We start from the raw sequence: 13,669 nt of genomic DNA, 5'->3' as shown, positions 1-13,669 counted from the left end.
ATGCATGATTCAAAGGTAAATGTCAAAACAGTGATGGAAAACCTGTTGTGATCAAAACTGGTATGTATTTTGTAGTTGTACTTAAGTTTAAATATATGTATTTAACAGACAATAGATAGTGTAACTCACTTAAATATATAACTGTGTAGTATGCTGTTGAGGAATCACATTTACCTGGAATTTCATCAACTTTTAGTTGTGGTTCCACTTATTATTTGTACCCTGGTTTGCTCAAAGCCAGCCTCTTCTAAGCAGAGTTGCCACAGATCTCCTTTTTGACAAATCTGGTGTTACACTTCTTGATATCCAGCTTATTTCACATGTTGGCAGCATCTGGCACTATTGACCATTCATTCCCTTCTTCTAGAAATATTTCATCTCAGTGGTCATCATGATAATCCCCTCTTCACATTTTCCTACCACCTTTGTAGCTATTCCTTCTCAGTGTCCTTTGAAGTTTCTCTTCTTCCACTTATTATCTTAAATATGGCTTTTCCTCGGGGCTCTGTTATAGGCCTTTCTCCTCTCGCTTCAAGCTCTGCTTCAGCAACCTGTTCTGTGTCCAAGGATGCTGTAATTACCATGTTAGTTACATCTTCATAAAAGTTTTCTCACCTGAACTCAATGCTATTTATTCAACACTTACATGTCTTCTGCATTTAGATAATAACAGGCACTTCAACCTTAACATGCCCAGTGAAATACACTGTCTTCCACCCCTCACCTTCTCTTCCTTCTGCATCTTTTCCTTCCATGACTACCATGACTATCCACTCCACTGTTCAGGATGGAATTACAGGTACCATCCTAGATTCCCAAGTGTGATACTTTCTACTTTCTACCCATCCTCTTCTCCCTGTTCCCATTGCTGAGACCTGAATTCAGACCAGTATAACTTTCTACTCTGTTTACTGCCCCAACCTCTTAACTGGTCTTCCTGCCTCCTGTCTCATTCCCATTCAATTCATTCTTTACTTTGCTCCTAATATACACATCTGATCAAGACACTCACATTTAAATCCATTTAATGGCTTATCGGAGAGTATAATGGTTGTTGCCAGGGGCTGGGAGTTGCAGGGGGATGGAAAGATGTTGGTCAAATGGTACAGTTTCAGTTAGATAGGAGAAATAAGTTTGGGAGATTTATTGCACAGTGTGGTGACTATGGTTCATAACAGTGTACTGTACACTCAAAAACTGCTAAGAAAGTAGACCTTAAATGTTTTTATAACAATAAATGATAAATATGTGAGGTGATAAGTTAAGTAGCTTGATTTAATCGTTTCACAATGTATACATACATCAAAATATTACACAGACAACAAATATATAAAATTTCTATTTGCCAATCATACTTTAATTTACAAATTAAAAATAATGAAACCATCAGTGGCTTCTAACTACCCTCAGGATAAAGTACCAAGTCCAAGAGTTCAGCCTATAAAACCTTAATGCTTGCTTTTTTAGCATTACCTGTTTCTTTCTGACACTTTTCCTTCCCCCATCACCTCCCATACCTAGGCTTCTAAGCTTCAGGCTTTGTTGAAATCTTCCTGTTCTCTAATGCTGCCTCTTCTGCCTATTGCATTCTTGTTTCTGTACATCCCTTACTTCTCCCTAACCTGATTAACTCCTTTGCATCCATCAGCTGTCAATGGAGCTGTCACTTCTTTCAGGAAACCTTCCTGAAGTGAAGGAGCGCCTCCCCTGTGCAAACTCATTGTGTCTGGATCCTCCCTTCATGCCTGCTCCCATGGCACTGTAACTGTCTGTGGACTTGCAAGCCTCAACAGCTTTGCATGCCTGTGGACAGTGTCTGAACTGTTTCTGGTGGAATCCCTGTGTCTTACATAGTGCACAGGACATAGAAGGTGCTCAACAAATATTTGTGGAAATATTAATAAAAGAAAGAATAAAATCTAATTGTCAGATACTAGTTGATTATATAGCATGTCTGTCTACGCATAAATTATGAGCAGCAGAATCTTTAGTATCTTAGGCAAAGGTTGGAAGAATATTCATCTTAAAATTGAAAAACATCTATAACACCACCCAATACTTACTGAGTATTTATCATGGGTAGACTTTATTTATTATTATTAACATGTGTGAAGTGCTTCATGTTTGCTATGTCATTTTGTTCTCACAGTGATCTGGGAGGCAGGGACTATTATTTTTTCCACATAACAGACCAAGAAAATGAGGCTAAGGGAGAGGAAGCACTTGGCAAAAGTCAGTTGGCAGAGCTAGGATTCTATGCAATCCCAAAGCTCTTAAAAAACCATTTGACAAAATGGATAAATACGTTCAACCAAAATGTATTGAGGAATTGTTCTTTGCAAAATACCGTGCATACACACAGTTCCTGCTCTGCTCCAGTGAGAATAACCAGGAACCCTGAAGAGAAGGCATTGCATTTAGCTAGTTATTACCATCAGCCTGGCAAAAAATGTTCTGTATTACAGGGAAGCACATAATTGGGCAAAAGAAAAAACTTCTCACGTTTTCTGCATTCAGTGCTGTAATCTCATTTATTTATCATAAAATGTGACTTCACATGTTTATTAACAGTCAAATCCAGATGCAAATGCAAATAGAGAAATATAGTAGAAAACCAAATAGCAGATTCTCATTATCTGCCTTTTGTTGAAATCTATGCCAATGCTCTCCACTGTAAACAAGTACTGAATTACAGAATTTTAGGCCTGAGAGAAACCTAGAAGTTATTTACCCAATTCTTCCCAGTTATGTCTAAGCCTGAAGTCCAAAGGAAAATAACTAGTAACTGTGAGACTACCAGTAACTCATGAAAACTGGTTGGCCATATCTATGAAAGCTGAACTTCTATTTATTCTGTGGCCCAGCCATTCCACTCCTTGGAATAGACCCAACGGAGGTGCTTTCATATTTTGCCAAAAGTCATGTATAATAATGCTCACAGTAGCACTTTTTTTTGCAATAACCCCAAACTAGAATCAAGGTAGTGATTATCAATAGTAGGCTGGGTAAGTAAAATATATTTAAACAATGGAATGTACTATGCAACAATGAGAACAAAGTATAACCACAACCAACCAAGTAAATAAATGCCAAAAACATTATACCAAGCAGAAGTTATGACTATGTTTATATCAAGTTCATAAAAACAGGAAAATCTAATCTATAGTGTCATGAGTCAGGAGAGTGGCTGCAAGGGCTGGGAGGTGACAACTGGAAGGGGACATAGAAGTGTTTGTTGGATGCTGGTGATTTCTGTTGCTTGATCCAAGTGCTAGTTACACAGGTGGGCTCACCTTGTGGAAATCCAGTGAGCTGTACACTTACAATGTATACGTTTTCCTGTGTATATGTTAGATTTCAATATAAATTGGAAAAGAAACTTGGAACTCGTTGAAGCCTAAGACATTAACAAAAAAATTTTCTGGCACAATGGGAAAAATTTGTGAAATGTCTTGAATCTTAATTCTGCTAAAACTAACATTTGTTCCAGTCGTATATCAATAAAAACAAATACTTCAGTATTGCAAACATTTGCTAAAGAAACAAATGTGTTTGACGAGAAAACAAAAATCAGTATTTCCTTTGGCAAGTACTTGTTGGATTGGAGGTAGCAAATGTAAAACTTCTGAAGTGTTACTGCATTTGTTTACATGCTCAGTTTACACAAGATTCAGAATTTTGTAAAGCTGCATTACATTTTTAAAAACTGTAGGAATAAAAATAATTGTGAGAGGAATAAAAAGATTGCATTTCTAGAATGTTGTTATGGATGTGTCTCAACTCCACACAGTTGTATGATGCCTGGCATGCAATAGGCGTGCATTTGCTGTATGAATGAAGATGGTATACAGGGTACCTTTTAGAATACTTCTAATCAATCTTTGTCGACAACATGATTATTTTTAATACCTGGTTAAATAGGAAATTACTAATACTTTCTCAGTATCCTAGTAGACATTGAATGGAGAACGACTAAAATAAATCTCTATCAAAGTGCTAATTCATATTATTTTACAAAATACTTCCAAATGACATATGAAGCCAGTCATTTAAGATAAAGAAGTTTCATTAAAGAAAAACTTGAGATCTCAGAAAAATGAATTAGAAATCCCCCCTCACCCAACTATATTTAGAGAAAATATTGAGAAAGAAGTATGATTCTCCCTGGAAGTAACTATATATTAAATCGGTGTCAAGAAAACCTTAGAAAATATTAGCTTTCAGGGAAAAACACTTACAATTTATATTTTCTATTTTTCAGTAATATATTCTTACTATGACTCTAAAATCTGTCTAATGCACCATTAACATTTTAAAAGGAAGTTCTCTAGTTCTTACCGAAAAGAAATAAATAATATCTGACAACAGCATTAGGGAACATAAACATAAAATTACCTGTTATTAAAAACTGAGCACATTTTTCTCAAAGAAATATATTACTCAGCTGTAAAATAGTATGTTTGCCATTCACACTAATGTTTCAACATTATGGTTCAATCTTCTAAAAAGCTGACATGGAAAATAATGGTGTAATAAACTAATTCATCATAATGTGCAAAAGAAACCGCTGGAATAAATTGTAATAACCTTTCAAAAACTAGCAGCTTTTAAAAGTATTAATTTCTACTCCAGATAATTGGAAAGGACACCTGGGTGGGTAGGCAATATTTTTTATGGGATTGCTCTGTCAGGAGCTCAGATTGTCTCTGGACTCAGCAATGATCATTTAGCACTAAATGACAGTGAATCTTGCAAATGGGTCTTCCTAGATGGTGTTTGCCATAAATTACCAAACTCAACTCCCCTCAAGGTCAGCGATATGAGAGGGCAGGTATCAAACAGCCTTCGTGGAGACCTAGAGTGGTCCTCGGGTTTCTCATAAATGGACAATAGTTGTGTTGGCTGCCATAAAATCAACTTAATGGACTGACAACATAAATTACCATCAAACTTTGACAACATTTCTCCTTAGGAAACAACTGAAGAATGCTTTTATATCAAAGCTGGGAAAATGGATAACAATATGTTTTGCTCTACACTAGATCATAAATATTTTTAACAATGCTAAGTAGAGAATGAATTAATATTAGAAACCACGATACGTTTTACCTGATGCATTAAAAACAGCATCTAAGTAATTCTAAAATGACACTTGCTTCCTGAAGTTGTATTATATATATATTATATATGTAATGCAATGGGGTGTGTGTGTGTGTGTGTGTGTGTTAGGGAAGAAGGTTGCATTTGCCTGGCGCTCAATATTTTCACTAAGTATAAGCAATCAAAAATGATATTACTTGTTTTCTAATTTTTTAAAATCTATTAATATATAGTCCACTGGACCCATAGGAAGAGATTCTTGACCTCTCACACTACTTTGGATAAATCATAAAATCACTTTCTCTACGGTTCCATTTTTCTACTTGGAAAGTAATGTAATTATTATACAAAGATATATTGAAGACAGTGGAATTATTCCTAAAATGAAGACACAAAAACCCCCAAGTTACTGGAAAATCATGTTAACATATTTCGGAAAATAATCCAGTCTAGACTTAATTAATTCACACTTTAAAAAAGCCAATTTGGTAGAAAATATAACAACAGCTAAATTAATAAAATAGAATTTTGGAGGTAAATGAAACATTGTTTAGCTGAATTTTCATCTAATTGTGCTGCCATTCTGTAACTGCAGTTATTATTATTATTGTGACATAAAGATAAAATTATTCTCTCAGTAATTTTTATAATAGAATTTATTATCTCTTAAAATGCAGCAGTTTCCTTTAGATTTTGCTAAAATAAATGCTACGTCGAGTAAAAGCAACATCTTCCTTGGATCCAATGACATCTCAGGCCAGGAATATTATATATAATGTCTCATGAACTCTACACACGTTATAAACTATAAAAGTTTCCAAATAGGATTTAAAATTAGTGTATTTTGTCTGTTCTCCTCCCACATCTAGTCATCACCTTCTGTCATGTCTTCCTTTGCACTATCTCTTCCATTTATTTCTTTCCTTCTGTTCCTATTGTCACTTCTGCCCAGAACCTCATCACCTTATACCTGAATTATTGCAGTAGTTTCTTTGGTCCTGTTCTTTTTCCACTAATCCATCCTGCCTAGTCCTGCCAGATTAATCTTTTTTAAAGGACTACTTTAATGATGTCAGTCCCCTGCTCAGAAGTGTCCAACAACTCCCCATCACTTGGAGGCCACAGGCCAGAGTCTTTAGCTAAAATCAAAGCCTTTGGCTGTCTGGCCTCACTTCCTTTTCCAGTCTTCTCCAGTTCCCCTGCACAAACCTTCAGAACAATAACTGCATCTGCTTCCTGGCCACCTGCACCACCTGCACCTGCCTGACCAGTGCTGTCCATCCTCTCTGCTGATCCAGTTACCTTCCTTTCTGGAGTCATTCTGACCACTTCAACCCATAGTCAGCACCTCCAGCCATGAAGTTGGAGCACTCTTTTTTTTAAAGCGTGCTTAATTTCACCATTGCAATATTATGTAACTTTGGCTTTTGTTATTTAATGGTTACCCTGCCTTTTCTCCTTGATGAATTTGTAAAGTTCTTTGAGGGCAGGGGGTTTTGAATTACTATGGGCCAATGTCCCCAGCACAACACTATAAAAATAGTTGGCTGTCAATGGACACTTGTTTAGTGAATGACTGCAAAATGTTGTTCTAAGGCCGGGCGCGGTGGCTCACGCCTGTAATCCCAGCATTTTGGGAGGCCGAGGCGGGTGGATCACGAGGTCAGGAGGTCGAGACCATCCTGGCTAACACGGTGAAACCCGTCTCTACTGAAAATACAAAAAATTAGCTGGGTGTGGTGGCGGGCACCTGTAGTCCCAGTTACTCGGGAGGCTGAGGCAGGAGAATGGCCTGCGCCCGGGAGGCGGAGCTTGCAGTGAGCCGAGATCACGCCACTGCACTCCAGCCTGGGCGACGAGGGAGACTCCATTTCAAAAAAAAAACAAAAAACAAAAAACAAAAAATGCTGTTCTAGGCTTCTTATATGATTAGAATGAAAGCTATTCAGTTGTATTTGTGACTTGTGGTATTTCAGACCAACAATTTACATATGTGAGGCAGTTTTCCTGAGTTTAATACATTCTCTTTCATTTTAAAAGTTCTTAGTGAAATTGTAGACTATGAAATATAAATTGAACACATGAGATTTATAATGTAAAAATCTGTCTCAGAAATCATGGGAAGCATTAGAATAAACACAAACCAGTCCATATTCGTCAAACCAATACTAACTATCTGAAAGTTCCTTAATATCATAAAGCTCGGTAAGTTTCAAATACAACTGAAATCATCCCAAGAAAAAGTTAAAAGAAAAAAAGGTAAGTACACAGTAGTCCAGAGTCTTTATTGTATAAATAAGACACATATTTTAGCATGTAATATTATTTAATAGAAAGAATATGGATTTTTAGAACTTGACAAGACCTGAATTGGTAACTTAGATCTGCTCTTCACCAGGTGTGCCATTTTGTGTCAGTTACTCGATGTCTTTGAATGTTAAACATCTCATAAGGCAAATAAGAATATTAATTTCTAATTTATTTGAAAAATCTGAGATGAATGAATTATTTTGAGCTGTTTACTAGGATAATGAATTTAAGGTCCCTAAGGCACCTAACCCAGTACCTGGCCTGTTAATAAATGGTAGCTAATATTAATTAACTAATTAATTAATTTATCTGTCAATCATTGCTTCTATTTGAGAGTTTTTCTTTTTCACTCCTTGCCTCCTAGCTTCTCTTATAGTTGAAGAGCATGGGGTCTAAAAGATCTGGGTTTGAATTGTGGTTCTACGACTTATTAGTTTACTAATCTACTTATGAACCTATCTTAGCTGCAGTTTTCTCAGCTGTATAAGAAGATCACAAAATCTCCTTGCAGTAATGTTCTGAAGACTAAGAATGATCCATTTTAAAGTGTCAGGCATACAGCAGGTACTTTATTAAGAGCAGATATTATTATAATTCTCATGAGTCTTCTCACAGTCATCCTGTTATATGTAGAAGAACACATGCTCATGAATACTTTTAAAGTAAGATATGTAGGATTTTTTTCTCTATTATGTTTCACTATCTTGCAGAAAAACATAATTTGGTATTATAAAAATTATTCCTATAAATAATATTTGTATAGTGACTTACAGTTTACAAAATACCTTTGAAACTGAGGACTATACCCCTAAATTAGCCATTTGTTGCTGTGTGACTGTGATCATTATTCTTGCAACCCATCCTGCCATCAAAATGCTTAATAATTAACAATAATGATAAACTGCAAATACTAAGAAGGCTATGAACAAAGTCCAATGTGTTATTGTCATAGGCCTATATTTTTAGAAATACTTGACAGTTGAAATTGGCCAGATGAAATTGAGCAATGGATCATAGATTCTCCATCTCAGCAGTATATCTTGGAAGCAGGGGCCTCCTCTAGGCAGGCTTTGACAAAGGACATCTAAAACTGGTTTCTTAACTTCTTTTTGACTTCTAAAATGTCGTCTAAAGTATTGGTTAAGTTGTCTGTTCTCATTTGAGTTAAAATACAATTCTTAAAAAATCGAGTAAGTAATTCTGAAATAAGCCTATATAAGTGTAAACAAAAGAACAGAAAGAAATTTGGGTAATTTTCTTAAATCTAAATAAATATACTATGTTGCATGCTGAGATTAATGACATTATCTAAACTCGGTAGGAATGCAATTAAGTGCTAAGAAACAGAAAGCGCCTCACAGTTTTATAAGACTGAGCTGTTTTTACTATCATAATAACTGAAGCATGTGCTTAATAACTCATCAAATACATTTACTTCCCTTCAACATCTACAAGGTCAAAACCAGTCATCAGCCGTAACTTGAAGTGTCATTAATTCCTCTGAAAAACTGTTAAAGAGATTGTTCCAAGAAGCACCAGCCTGTATCCCATTGAGGTTCCTGGGGTGTTTCAGGGATGCTGGGAGGTGCAATGTACTTTTAAAACGACGTGTGGATGGATAGCATTACTCTTAATGCTCCAAATGAAGAGCTTGCCATACCACTGTTCCTTATACAAGGTACAGGGCTCCATATGCAACAGTTCTGATGTTTAATGTTTTGTCCTATGTCCAGTCCTTGGTTTAGCGATCATGGCCATTATACCTACATTTTAAAATATGATCTAATATATAAGGGTAACTGCCACTTAGTAACTGAGAACTGCATAGCATTGGGTCAGCATCAGTGCTAGGTCACTAGGGGCAATCTTGTCTAGATTTGCTCCCAGAATATCTGCACGAGCATGGGGTTTCTACATCTTTCGTCTTTGTTTCATTTTATTACTTCCACTTCCTCCCCATCACCTGCCAGGGTTTTCAAATCCTTCAGGGATGTTTTGTTTCAATGTTTGTATTTACCAAACCCAACTATAATTAATATTTATAGCACTTCTGGTCATTTCAAAGCTATTTCACAAATAAAATATCTTGATCTTCATAGTAATGTCAAGTGAAATGAGAAAACTGAAGCATGAGGAAGTTCTATAAGATGCCTGAGGCAACTTGACGTCAATGTCAGAGCAGAGTACCTGCCTTAGGACGCTGAACCTAGCACTCACTTCACCCCCATGACTGCTCGTCATTGGTTTGGTCTTTGGATTAGACTTGCACCAGAAATTCTTTCTCACCAGCTTTGTGATTTTTAAATATATTAGGTAAACTCTCTGGATTTTAGCTTCCTTGTTGGTAAATGGGGACAACAATGCCTACTTCATAGAGTTATTTGAGGATTACATGAAATGATGTGTGTAAAGTTAAAAACCTAACCTAGGCATGCTGGCTTCTGCCTATAATCCGGTTACTTGGGAGGCTGAGGTGGGAGGATCCCTTGAGGACAGGAGTTCAAGATCAGCCTGGGTAACACAGCGAAACCCCATCTCTAAAAATATTAAAAAATTAAAAAATAAAAATAATAAAGTAAAAATACCTAGAATAAGGTTTAGTGTTCAAAACTGCTCATCCTTCTAATCCCTAGTCTTGGTCATCTTCACTAAAGGTACTTTCCTTAGGTCTACTGAGAGTATGAAGCGACTCTGGAATTCCGTGTTGGGCTGGGGGGCACAGTATACTTAATGTATCAGTAGGGTGGTAAAATATTTACCAATAATCTAAGGATTTATCAGTCATCTGCCACATTCCAGCACAGCGCTCAGAACTTCCGATGCACAAAGAAACAGCAGCAGCCAAGGAATTTTGCAAGTAACAAGAACAAGACTTAATGATTTTCTAGACGATAAAGTGATTCCAAGAGAGGCTGGTATGTTCCATTTAACCAAGGTCTTTGTAAATTCTCCAAAACACTTTCTTTTTTTTTTTTTTTTTTTGAGGCGGAGTCTCGCTCTGTCGCCCAGGCTGGAGTGCAGTGGCGCGATCTCGGCTCACTGCAAGCTCCGCCTCCCGGATTCCCGCCATTCTCCTGCCTCAGCCTCCCAAGTAGCTGGGACTACAGGCGCCGCCACCGCGCCCGGCTAATTTTTTTGTATTTTTAGTGGAGACGGGGTTTCATTGTGTTAGCCAGGATGGTCTCGATCTCCTGACCTCGTGATCCGCCCGTCTCGGCCTCCCAAAGTGCTGGGATTACAGGCTTGAGTCACCGCGCCCGGCCAACACTTTCAAATAGAATAAAATACTTTTAAAACTACTTCATATAAATTGTATAGCTTACTTTTAAATGGCATATTCCACCAAATCCCGAAATGTTATTTTTTTATAGACACTGATACTGTATCCAACCTGCACTATTACACAGGCTGAGGGAGGGACAGCAAAAGGATCAATCTCACAGTGAACCTAGGAATGAGTGGTTAAATGGTGTTCGGTGTTTCTGCTGTGTTTCCATTACTGAGTCACCCAGATTTAAAATATCCTAGGGTAGGAATAACCATTTGGTTTTTCTCCTTCCTTTTCCTTCAGTGCCTCAGAACATAAAATACTTGTTGAGTTGCATTTCAGCCTCTGAGTTAGACCAAAAAATGTAGTTATGACTCCATCCCATTTGAATTAGTCCACTAAAAAAAGGTATTTACAGTTAAGTGGAAACATTTCATCTTCTGATTATTTTTTAATATAAAACAGTGACATCTCAGCATACTTTAGTTTAAAACTATAAGAACAGAAAAGATTAATTTTTTTCTTCTTGAGACAGGGTCTTACTTTGTCATCCACACTGAAGTGTAGTGGTGCGATCACAGCTCACTGTGGCCTTAAACTCCTGGGCTCAAGCCATTCTCCTGCCTCAGTATCCTGAGCAGCTGGGACTACAGGCACATGCCACCGTGTGTGGCTGGCGAGGAATAAATTTTATTGTTATTAATAGCAACTGGTCACTATGCACATGTGTGTGAGACAATGTTCAGAATGATACAGCCTAGGGTTTAAGACCAGAAACTTTAGTTCTGATTCTGCTTCCTTTACTATTTTTATCCAGGGACACAATGTTCCTGTTTTGAGGATGGGAAGAATGCCATATATTTTACAGCATTATGAAGAAAATTAAGATGGGATATTACTGTTGACACAGTAGTAAGTAATAATTTTGAGTGTTTAATGTGTGTCAGATATTGTTCTAATCAACTCATTTAATCACAACAACTCAATGAAATGCATAGTATTATTATTCCTATTTTAAAGATATTAAGGCTTAACAGTTTTAACAAAAAACCTTGCCAAGATCACCCAGCTAGTAATTGGTTGAGCAGGATCTCAAACGCAGGCAGTCTAACTCCAGAGTCCATGCTCTGAGCCACTTCCCTGTGCTGCCTCACTCCATCACAGCAGCTCATGACATGCTGGTTTCCCCTCTTCTTGGATTCTGGTATACAAAAACACAACAGATCCTGTCTTTTCCAGAAAGAAACAGTTGTTACACCAAGGACACAGGATATATGCACATATGGATAAAAAGCACGATAGAACTTGTCCAACAAATGTCAGAGGAGGTATACAACAAGTTCTACAGAAGTTTGGAAGAAGGGAAATAATGGGGATAAGGACATCGGCAAGATTGTTGTGATGTGGGTGGACTTTGACTTTGTTTCGCCTTCGAGAGTAAACAGACCTAAAACTATTAAAGAGTAGTTGGGAAAGATATTTCAGATAATACGAACAGGAAAGACAAAGGATCTCTGTGTTTAGGAAATAAGAATCAGTTTCATGATAACTGCAGCTTGCCAAAAATAAACACACACACACAAACAAAAAACAACACACACAAAAGAAAATAAATAAAATTTTTGTTTTGAAAAAAGAATCCATTTCAGTGACGGGGAAGGTTTCAATATGGGCAACACTGAGGGTAGAGCGGGGGCAGTTTAAAGTGATTTTGTACAGTGTTTTAGAAACTCAAGAGAGGAGAAAGACCTCCTGCTAGAGGGCCACCAGGGGCTTCCGAGTGACTGTGAGTGAGGAGATGGCAGGTATATAACACGGATGAAGGTAGGGAATGCGAGATAACGGACTGCGAGAGCATGCAGAAATCTTCGGCACACATACCTACATTCAGACAGGTCCCTATTATTCCAGCGATGATTATCTTGTTGGCGGGTATTCCATGGCCTCTCCTCACCTGCTGGCTGTCCTTTTGGTTTGTCCCTTGCTTTAGCACCTGGGGGTGGACACGGAGGCAAAGTGATTTTCCAATGAGTCTTTTTGTTTGTTTCTTTTTGCTGCCCTTTCCCAGCTGTGGTTAGATTTGCTGTTGGAAGGAGAAGTATATTGTGGATGATAAGAACATTTCTTTCTCTTTTTCTTTTTTCATGGTACTTCCAGTCCCTTTATTGAACAATTTACATGGGAAGAGCAGGAATCATATTTGAGCTTAACCCTGGAATATGTAATTGTTAATTTCCCTTGATCAGAGATGGGCTACGAAACGGGGAGCTGCCCATATGGACTTTTCAATAACATTTGTATAGCAGAACCTTGTTTCCAATCTGGCTGCTGAGACTTTTAGGTGAGAGTGGTTAAAGTTATTCTCCTTAAAAATGTTATGTATTGCGTATCTCAAGACCTGCTGATAGTCATATGATTATTTATTTCAATCATTCTTACCTTTGCTACCATTTGGATATATTATGCAGTTGCTGCTTCTTCCTAAGTTGAATATAAGCTACCAGTAATTCTGATTCTCTAGCTGCAGAGTACATGTTTGGCTCTAAAACTAAAGTGCTGTATTAGTGGGATGAAAAAAAAGAAAGAGATGAGAAAAATGAAACAGAGCAATGCCAAGCTCTTTTTTAAAAGTAATATTTAATTACTATTTCAGGCTACTTTCAAGAGTGTATATGACATCTAAACAGATTGTAGAACCCTAATACATCATTTCACTAATATATATCCAATTGCAGTTGACAAAAAAATTATTTTGGTCCATAATGGCCTAGAAACCCATCTTTTACTTGGATCCATTATATGCAAATATATTTAGGGTACAAAACGCGCGCGCACACACACACACACACACACACACACACAAAATCTCTTTCAAGTAAAGGAACAGGTCTTAAAAATTTATACACTTGGCTAATAGCCAGCTACTGAGTCTATTTTGTCTCCTCTCTGATTAACATACTTTCATAAATTATTTCCAATTTCTTCCAGTTG

At 37.1% G+C, this 13,669-nt stretch overlaps 1 protein-coding gene across 3 annotated transcripts in view; it reads right to left on the bottom strand.

The window, feature by feature from the left end:
* The window catches only part of HS3ST5 (heparan sulfate-glucosamine 3-sulfotransferase 5), a 282,813-nt gene that overhangs the window by 102,024 nt on the left and 167,120 nt on the right, over positions 1-13,669 (bottom strand). For 2 of the 3 annotated variants that reach the window (XM_050786651.1, XM_050786652.1), the window contains one exon: positions 12,560-12,671. The gene's annotated coding sequence lies outside the window, so the exon portion shown is untranslated. The remainder of the gene's footprint in view (positions 1-12,559; positions 12,672-13,669) is intronic. The other variant, XM_050786653.1, reaches the window with a different exon arrangement.

This window comes from Macaca thibetana, chromosome 4 (genome assembly GCF_024542745.1).
Source record: "Macaca thibetana thibetana isolate TM-01 chromosome 4, ASM2454274v1, whole genome shotgun sequence".
Lineage (NCBI taxonomy): Eukaryota > Metazoa > Chordata > Mammalia > Primates > Cercopithecidae > Macaca > Macaca thibetana.
Note: the sequence above shows the minus strand (reverse complement) of the source record. Positions and strands in the feature narration are given on the sequence as shown.